We start from the raw sequence: 10532 nt of genomic DNA on the forward strand, positions 1-10532 counted from the left end.
GAAGAGGCACATCATAATTAATTCACATCAACTAATGGCTTGTTAAAGGAGTAGTTCACTTTCAAATAAATAGTTCCTGATAATTTACTCACCCACATCATTCAAGATGTCTATGTCTTAATATCTTCAGTCGAAAAGAAATTCAGTTTTTTTAGGAAAACATTACAGGATTTTTCTCCATATAATGAACTTCAATGGCAACCAACGTTTTGCAGCTTCAAAGTCTCGACATGATCCCACGACTGAAGAAAGAAAGACATGGACATCTTGGATGACATGGGGGTGAGTAAATTATTAGGAAAACTGTATTTGAAAGTGAACTAATCATTTAATGCATGACTTTGTCATGACTTTACTTGAGGGGCACATCATTACTAACTCATGATTAACTAACCATACACCATAACTAAAAGTAACATAACTAATCATAACATAATGTTAATGCATGACTGTGTCATGACATATGTAAGTATATGACATAGGTAATTAATTTACTGATAACTACTTACAAATTTCAGCTCATGGTTTATCGTAAACTTACTATCAAACACACATGTACTACAACTAGTATTCAGCCCAGTGATGTTGTGTGGCTTTTCCAGAAGTCAGAGGACGGATGAACAGTATCATCAGGCCTTGTGTCTGGATGGAGAGTGAACTACTGATCCCAGAAAACGTTCCCCTGACCCTAGTTCATGTTTCCTGTTGGCCTATTTTTTGGTAACCGATTCCCCAGGAACTGTTGTAAGTCACAGTAGGTTTAGTGTGATGGGAAAGAGAATATCACAAAACAAATTACGACATTTTAAGATAAATGAATAGTGTATTTAGTATTTTCTATGTTTGATAAGGACGATCAGTGAAATTAATGACAAACTAATCCCGTGCCTTTCAGTAATGTTTATGATGAAGCTGCTGATGTCAATAGTTTAAATTATGACTAATTATGACTAATAAATTGTTTAAATGTATTTCAAAGTCAAAATATTTCTTATTTAATCTAACAGAGCCTGATTTATTTAGTTTCCCCCTAAACGTTAATTAATGGATTAACTATCTAACATGTACTATAATTTTTAAGGCTGCTGTTATCCATGCATGAATCATTATGACTCCTGTCATTGCTCTTCATCTATTAAATCATAGCCTGTTTGACACCAGACCCACAGTCGTAACTAAGAGTGGGTCTGGGGAAGGTTCATTCACAGCCCATTTCCAAACGGGCGTCACCAACAGACGTCGCTCAATTGCCTCTGGGCGCAATCGGACAGACCTAAAACCAATCAAAGCGATCGTCATCGTGTAAAGCCCGCCTCAACGTTTGTGATTGGTGCCTCGATTTGGAAAAATTGGAAATGGGCTTGAATGAGTTCTTGGCCAGACGGACTTGAAGAGCAAATCTCAAATTAGCCGGAAGTTTGTCTGGGTTTTCCCAGGCTAATTAAATCAGGTATTAGTACATGATTATCCATGCCCTGTTATTGTAAGTTGTTAACTCACAATGGAACCTATTAACTTTCTTAAATCAAGTTCCTGGTCTTATTGTTTTCCAATATTTCTAAATAAATAAGGTAGGCCTATTGTTAAGGCTACTGTTGTAGCTGTAGGTAATGCAGCTTTTTAAATTCTTTCCAATGGTAATTTAATGGCAGTTAATGTTAATGTAAAGTCCCACATTTTTCTTTTTGTACATTTTTTAAGTCCAATGAGTTGTGAACACGATGACTCACAGTATTACAAATAATATTTGCCAGTTACATAAGAAATGCACATAAATGTTTGTGTAAGATATCCAATATAACAAAATGCAATAAAAGATTCCTTTACTGTATGTTAATTTAACTTTAGCCTTGGCTTCATGGCACAACATGCTAGCATACAATAGTACACATCAGAGCAAAAGCAAGCCCATAAATGATGGCACACCATTATGTGTAATTATACAGAGAGCAAACATTAATCTAATGACATCTCCCACCGATTCCCCACAGTAGCTTCGCTAGTAAGTGTGAAACTGTGTGGTTTGAGGGAACACAAGAATCAGTCTATCAAATGTCGCAGACACTGACCTAAACAGTCAGAAAAACAGCCTAATTATTCCTCTTTTCCCCCGTAGCTGCTCATCAAGCTAATTGTGATGATGCGTCCTCTGGAAATCTGCCTGTAGCGTCAACACGACGACATCACTGGCCTACAGCTGTTTCTACAGGCTCCGGAAAAGAGTGTGTCTTGAAAATCAACAGTTAAATGGATTCATTTAATTGAACTAATGATTAATTTCTGTTTGCTCAAATGAAGCTTTATGAAGGATTAAAGGGATAGTTCATCCAAAGATGGAAATTACCCCATGATTTACTCACCCTGAAGGCATCCTACAGTAGGTGTATATGACATTCTTCTTTCAGACGAGTACAATCTGACAACAATCTGATAAAAAGTTATAATAAAGGGTAACTAAACACTTTAATGATCTGTAAGACTGGGGCTTTATTAGTGCTGTTCATTGATTCAAGTAAATTTTTTGACATTTGTGTATAAATTGTTTTAATTCTACAATATATGGTGTAAAAACGTCTGAGTGCCACCCTCTTCAGGTTTTCCTATTGGATGTTGAATTTTCCTATTGGATGTTGTGGTGCCATCTGATGTAAGCAAGCACCAGCTCACCATAGCGTATATTAGCATATAAATAAATAAATAAAAGATAAATTGCAACGCAATGGAGGTGGAAATGGGCTTCTCCAAACAGCTCGCGCTGAAAAGCAACGCAGTGCCAAACGCTGCACCTCCTGCATGGACTCCACCACCCCAGCGGCGTCTTGATGTGAGTGAGCATATATTTTTAATCACAATTTATGTTCCTTCCTATTAGGCTAAAGTTAACCCTCTGGGGTCGACAAACGTGCCGGCGCGTTTTGCTGGATTTTTTCACATAGCAGCAAAATAGACTTAAAATATTCCGTCATTTATGGTCATACAGACTTAAGAAATGTGAAAAAATAAACTGTTAAATGTCTACTTTCTTATGTGTCCACTTAGAATTGAAACAAAACATTGTGCTTTTGTAAAATAAAGAAAATAAACAGGGTATGCTTTCTGACTCTCCGTCTCCGTGAACTTTTTTTCTGGAGCACGTCTCTAAACTTAAACAAAACTCAGCGAATACTAGTCACACAGGCATAAGCAATAGGCTATATCTTTATAAACATTTAAGTCTCTGCTATTAAATTATCTAATTCAAAACGAAAACAAATATTCTCTGTTTATGTAATCTGTATGAAAAGATAGAGATGTCAGTCGATCTCATGGCAAATCATTATTTGTAATGTGAATATGCCTACAGAGAGCGTGTGCTATTGAAACGGGGGTCTCAGGTGCACCTTGACGCATGTATGACGTAGGATGTAGGAGTAGCATAAGCTTTGACGCCTCTCGCGGTTCAAACAAGCTGGGCAACAAACTCAAGCTCCTCCGACGTTTCTCTTTAACAATTCTCATTTTAGACTTCTAATTCATGAATTGTGTTTAGTTATTTTAGACGATAAAGTTTCAAATATGGATACTTTTCTTACACGATTATGTAGCTTCGCTTCATAAGGCCTTTATTAAAGGTACAATAAGTAAGAAGTTTGTAATAAAATATCCAAAAATCTGCAATTGTGTACTTACAATATCCCAAAAGTTCCCAAAGATTTTTAATTTCAGAGAAATTCCCATTTTAAACAATGGGTCGTCCCAGAATCCCTGTTCACTTGTTGTCTGTCAATGACTTAATAACCGTGTTATCCCTGGTTTCCTTTCGTACTGTCATAGTAACCATGGCGATAGACATGGACAACAGCATTACGTCTAGAGGCACGCTCACGCTGTTGTTGTTTCGTTCAAACATTATGGAACATGGCAAGCAGACTTTGGGACAAAAGGAGAACTAAAACGAGGATCAATATCAGCGTGGCGTTTTCGAGATGCCGAGAGCTCCACGTCTGTGACAAACTTCGACTTGATGAGACGCCGCTCTTACATGTACTTTATTAGACAGGTGAGCAAATGTACATAAAACAAAACAATGTTATATAGTTCAACTAGGGATGTCAACGAATAATCGACGATCGATTAATTGTTGATAATACATTTAATCGATACAACTTCTCGATCATGGATTAAGCAGGTTCATGTGCGTGCGTGCTGCTCAACCGCGAAACAAGCGAGCGCTTTTTGTTTGGGACCATTTTACACCTTCATTATGACTATAAGTTTGTTTGTTCATTCGCACCCTTTGTTTTGTGCAAATGTAAGTTGTAATATTGTGATTATTTTGTGTATGCCTATCTATATATTTGACATTATAACATTTTAATGTCAAATTCAATGTGTACCACTGTAGTTGAGGTCAAGAAAAATATTCATGACAGTTATAATGGCTTTATGACAGCCAATGTCAAAACCAACCACATGACAGTTTAATGTAATGTTAACCCATAAAGCGAAGTGGTTTCTTAAGTTTGATAATTAATCTGCTATGTCATGTTCATGACATATTTACTGTTTGTCAATTTCAATGTCAAGTTGTCACGACCAAGACACTGACAGGTTATGATGTATTGGTTTATATCAAGTTGTCATAACAAAGACATCTCAGACAATGTTATATTTGCATACAAATTGTCATAATTGTGTGAAGTATATGTCATGTCATGATTATGAAGGTGTCATGTCAGTCTTATGCACACCACTTCAAGTAAAGTGTTACCAAAGCGCTATATAAATGTAACAAATTATTATATCCGCGGGACTCGCGTGTGGCGCTGATATGTGTCTCTCATTAGCCATCACGCCCTACTTTATCCCACAGACATGATAAAAACATCAATGCATTCACTCATCCATAAACATTATTAGATCCATCAGTTTGACGACAAGTTCCATTATTCCACTAGAATTTTGCATCTTCAAGCTACGCCTTTGTTATTGTAAGAGGTTAGCGACCCCTAGCGGCGAAAAAAAAAACTTTTATCATGGATAGATGCACTTTTTTGGACAAAATAGAAACGGCCATTCACTGCCATTATAAAGCTTGAAAGAGCCAGGACATTTTTTTTTTTAATAACTCTGATTGTATTCGTCTGAAAGAAGAATGTCATATACACCTAGGATGGCTTGAGGGTGAGTAAATCATGGGCCAATACACTTTTTTGGTGTTGTTTTTTGGGGGTAACTTTCCCTTTAATGTATAGGTAAGTGTTTCTTTCTGGATTCAAATGACTTTTAAATATTAAAAACCCTGCTTTACTTATGTTGCCTGACATATCTTAGGCTACAGTACGTTCAGACTGCAGGTAATTTTGCCCCAAATCTGATATTTTTACTCATTTGACTCGGATATGTTTTTGTCATAAACATCGTATAAATTTTTAAATATTGCTGATCACTTACAAAGCACTAAATGGTTTAGCTCCGCAGTACTTGAGCGAGCTCTTAACGCATTATAGTCCTTCACGTCTACTGCGATCTCAAAATTCCGGCCAGTTAATAATACCTAGAATCTCAAAATCGACTGCTGGTGGTAGATCCTTTTCCTACTTAGCACCAAAACTTTGGAACAGTCTTCCTACCATTGTCCGGGAAGCAGACACACTCTGTCAGTTCAAATCTAGACTAAAAACACATCTCTTCGGCCTAGCATACACATAACACATTATAGACTTCTATAATTCAATGTTAGGCTGCATAGTTTAGAACAGCCGGGATCGGGAACACTTCCCGTAAATCCTGATGTACTTGGTACATCATAAGAAGGATGGCGTCTACGCTAATATTAGTCTCTCTGTCTATCCCGAGGTTTACCGCTGTCCACCGGAACCAGGCCGTATCCAGATCTGATGAAGGACCAGCGCTAGGACACGACGGCGCCGCTGACCTGAAGTGTCAACCAGTCTCTCCTCCTCTCCACTCCGACTTCACCAAACCGGAACTGGACAAATACTCTGATTCATTCTGAACTTCATACACTGTTCACTCATTGGCCAGAGGAGAACTGGCCCCCGACTGAGCCTGGGTTCTCCCAAGGTTTTTTTCTCCATTCTGTCACCTGATGGAGTTTTGGTTCCTTGCCGCTGTTGCCTTGCATTCTGGCTTGCTTAGTTGGGGACATTTAATATTCAACAATATTATAGATCTGCCTTAAAGGTGGACGATGATGAAATTGTTTTTTGTATTATTTTCATGTTATCACTGTGAAGCTCCTTTGATACAATCTGTATTGTAAAAAGCGCTATATAAATAAAGGTGACTTGACTTGACTTGACTTGTCATGACAGTGTGAATAGCACAAACCACATGGTTTCTGATCTTTTTGATTCTGATTTGTGCCACTTTCATATGTGGTCGTAAATCCTATACAGGTCAGATGTTTTGCAATGCGACCTCTGTCGGAACAGTTATATTCATATAACTTTTTCGTTACTAGGCAAGAGCAACATTCGTCACAATTGTGCGCTCATGGGAGTTACTTCAAAGATTCCCTAATCCGAAGTTATCAAGAAAGTTGCGAGCGGAAGTCAGTGAAGGACAGTGTCAGAACTCATAAGTATTACAGTGACAGCTCTATATACAAGCAAAACATCATAAATGTTTAAAAACTCTGCTCTCTTTTCTCACATCCTCGTCTTTGTTTTTAATATTTCCTGTGCATCAATTCTCTGTGTTCCACAGCAGATCACACAATAAATAAAAACATCATTACTTAATTTAATGTCCTACTTTTATCGTTCTTTTACGCATGCGGGTCAGTCCAGTACGCATGCGGGTCAGTCAGTCCATCTGTTCACACTGGAATATGATATTGGCAACATTTAAAAAAAAAATCCAATGTGAACAGCTAATGCTATACAACAAGTCGGAGCTGAGCAACTAATCGGAATTGAGCACTAAGGTTTTAGAGTGAGAAAGGTTTTACTCCACCCCCCCTCCCCCCCTCCCCCCCTCCCAAAAAAAAGAAAAATTAATGTAAAAAAAAAAAAAGCTCAGCAATGACCCTTCACTCCCATTATGTGTTGCAAATAAACCAAACGTTATTAAATAAGCCATTCTATTCTTTCAGATTACTTGTATATTAATTCAGTAATAATAATAACAAAAAAATTGTATTATTATTGCACACAAATTTGGGGTGATACATCCCAGTATAGAGGTAGAAGATAGATTTTAATACAGAGTTTGAAAAAAAAGAATTTGTGACATTAGTCGAAAAATACTGTAATTTCAGAGGCGTAGCAGGTGATCACATTTTGAAAAAAGATTGCAGCTTTCATTGATGAATCGTGCAAAAAAAACACCAGGAATGTGCATTAAAAAAGGAATAGGATTTAAAATGTACATTTTTGCCATCGTTGTTTAATCTGAGATACCCTTAACACTCTCTGTATACATCTGAGAAAGTGTACCATATTTAAAGTTTTCATTGGATTTCTACATCTCCGTTGGCATGAGCAGAGTGCTAGTCCATCTGACGCGCCTGAGGGAATACCTGACATTACAATAATTCAGTTTTTCGCAGCTTCATGTTTAATATGTGAGGAGAGCCCTTTCGCTTAAAAAAAGGTCTGCTCTCTAAATCCACTTCCTTTTCATTTTCATGTTAATATTTGAAGATATCCTCTAAATTAAAGCCGCCCCCACGACCGCATGTACATGCTCTATATTTACTAAGACATATTAAAATCGCCTCTGACTATTGAGTTGATCATTTGAATATATCAAGTAGAAAAGAAATGGCTTTCTCAACCTCCTGTCTGGATAAGTCTCATTTTCTGTGTCCTTTATACTTTTTTTGCTCCCAAAAAGCCCCCTGATTAATTGCTTAGTGCTTTGCTTTTTGTGCTGAGATACCAAAGAGGAATTTATTGAACGTGCTTGAAATTCTTACCCCATTTTCTGTTGCCATAGAAACCATAGGAAAGGTCAGGCACTGTTGCTCCCTTTTTCCTAATATGGATAGAAACACTAATGAAAAAGAGAAAACCATACAGGTAATTAAAAGCAAGTTGTGTGTGTTTTTTTTTGTCCTCCATTCTCTTACTGCCAAATGGTTTAGTCACTAAATGGTTATTCAAAACGCAGCTCAGTGCATTGAAACACAGACTGAAGTGTGAATCATCTGTTTATGTGATATTTAATGTGCAATGCAGTTGCAATATGTGCGACGTGTGGGCTGTATCTGTCTGCGAAACTTGCTTCGCTGTTGCAGCCGTTAAGGTTTAGAACATGACGAATATGTACAGAACTGGTTTTAAAATTAAATTCAGTGGCTAGTGTGCCAAAAGCAAAATAACTATGATAAATTGTTCGAATCCATCATTCCACGATGGGCTTTGATGTTTCCATAGTCATGGTGAAAGCTACCAGGGAGATTCAATTAGATCACCATTTTCATCCTTTTTTCCCCATGAAAAGCTCAGTGCCGGGCTGGAAAATTGCAGTTAAGTCTACCTGGAGCTGCCGTTATTTTATTATTTTCCATGGCTGCTCTGGTCTTTTGTGCTAAGTGGGTGTCTTCCGTTGATCTAAGTGTCCTTTAATGACATACCTGCCTAAGAGAGAGGCATTATGGGTAAAACAGACTCATGTCTGCACATTCCAGCCTCATTTCTCATTATAGCACATGATTTGTGCGGCGTAGGAGAGCTCTCTGTGAGGGAGTTGAAAAGATGTTGATGAACCACTTCATTTCTGCTGAATCTTTGCCAGATTTGATTATTCTGATAGTGGTTGTTAATCAGAAGGGGAAATATGCATGTTCCCTCTACAGGATGAGACGGGAAATCTTGGTTGTATGGCTATTTCAGTGCGTGCTACCATTGGGAGTCAGTCTTCGCAACATGCCACAGGACATTATTTCATGCATCGCTGCAGTCCCTTGAAACCAATTTAGAGCCATAATTCTGTTGCAGAGGCAGACTTACATCAAACGACTCTGCTCGCGCTCTCTTGATATTTTACTCACCATTTCCAGAGTTGTTATTCCACGTTATTCTGTGATGTCATGGAACTGATTGTCTCTTGCGTCACAACACTGCTTAAGCAAACATTTGAATAAGAAGTCTCATTACATTGTCTTGACAAGCCAACATTCTGAATTTATGCTATAGCATAAATAGTCAAATAATGATCAAATAAATGATATGCTTGTATGCTGTGATTTGCACGTCATGTTAGTAACAATTAGTCTCAATTAGTAACAATATTTGCTAACATAAGCCCTGAGACATTAACCTAATGTGGCAGACGATAAAAGCCTGAATAGACAAAAATTGCCTTTAGAAATCAAAATATATATTTTTTTGTTTTTATTTGCGTATCACTAAACATCATATGAACCATAGTGTAGTTAGAAGAGCGTTCGGTTTTATCCAAAACAGATGAATGTGAATCTACAAAGTTCTATTATGCTGGTTCACATGTATCGCAGCAATCAAACATGAAGTGTCCGATGAGTGGCGCTAAAAGTTCAATGCTGTATCACGCTCGAAAATAACGTATATGTCACTAAACCCTAAAACTAACCAATAGTGTTGACAAAAAAACAAACGTGAGATAGAAACTTTCTAAAGCAGAATGCCATTTTAGCTTGCTTCTACAAGTCTAACTAAATGTATTAGTTAACAAACCATGCACCATGGTTGATACATTTATTCAGTTGTGTTTAGTGGTTTGCGTTTCCCATCACTCATCAGTTCCAGTTGACACTAATCCTCATCACAGCTGTTTGTCATTAAGGTTATTACCTAAATAGAGTTCCTCACCCATCACTCAGTGCTTGTCCGGTCTCGTTAGCGTTTATGTATTACCTGTTGGATTGTTATTAAATACTGCATTTGAACTTTATTCCTGAGCATCGTCTGTCTGTCTGTCTGTCTGTCTGCACCTGGCAAACAGAAGACCAGACTGTAAAAGATGGATTATGCAGCAAAGTTTGCAGCCATTGCCAAAAGGGGTGTTCATTTATTAATTACATTTTTGTTATACTGAACTATTCTGCCGTCTTGCCGTCACCTGCCCCTACGACGATGAGTAGCTGTTCTGGATCGGGGCCAAATACCACCACCCTGTATACCTCCCAGCACCTCAGGACTTGTCTGGAGGGAAGCCATCAACAGGGTTCTGGAGACCATCCTGCCCCGACCCAGGACACAGCCAGAGCCCAGCCCACCACCACCCTCAACGGTGGAGAATTCGCTAGAGCCCCCCGCAGACGGAGAGCGATCGCCCGCTGCGATGTGTGAGCCAGAGCCTGAAGAGGAAGGGACAGCGCTGACCATCGCCCTGGAGCCGGTGCCTCAGAGTGCGTCTGACCAGGGGTGTGATCCAGCGACAGCAGCAACAGAGGGAATACTGGTGGATTTGGACAAGGAGGTACTGCCTCCCACCCAGTATTATCTGTCTGTTCTGAATCATCGCTGTTTCAAGACAGCACATAGACTGTTCCGTTAACCTGTTGGGAATTGGAATTACCATTATTGATCAAGTCAAGCTTA

General features: G+C 38.4%; 1 long non-coding RNA gene across 1 annotated transcript; it reads left to right on the plus strand.

Moving 5' to 3' along the window:
* The first annotated feature begins 261 nt into the window (after nucleotides 1–261).
* LOC307008514 lies at nucleotides 262–2353 on the plus strand. Its single transcript, XR_013799844.1, has 3 exons — nucleotides 262–282; nucleotides 603–744; nucleotides 2117–2353. It is a non-coding gene; the product is annotated as an uncharacterized lncRNA (long non-coding RNA).
* The last annotated feature ends 8179 nt before the right edge of the window (nucleotides 2354–10532 follow it).

Source organism: Phoxinus phoxinus, assembly GCF_949152265.1.
Source record: "Phoxinus phoxinus genome assembly, chromosome: 12".
NCBI lineage: Eukaryota > Metazoa > Chordata > Actinopteri > Cypriniformes > Leuciscidae > Phoxinus > Phoxinus phoxinus.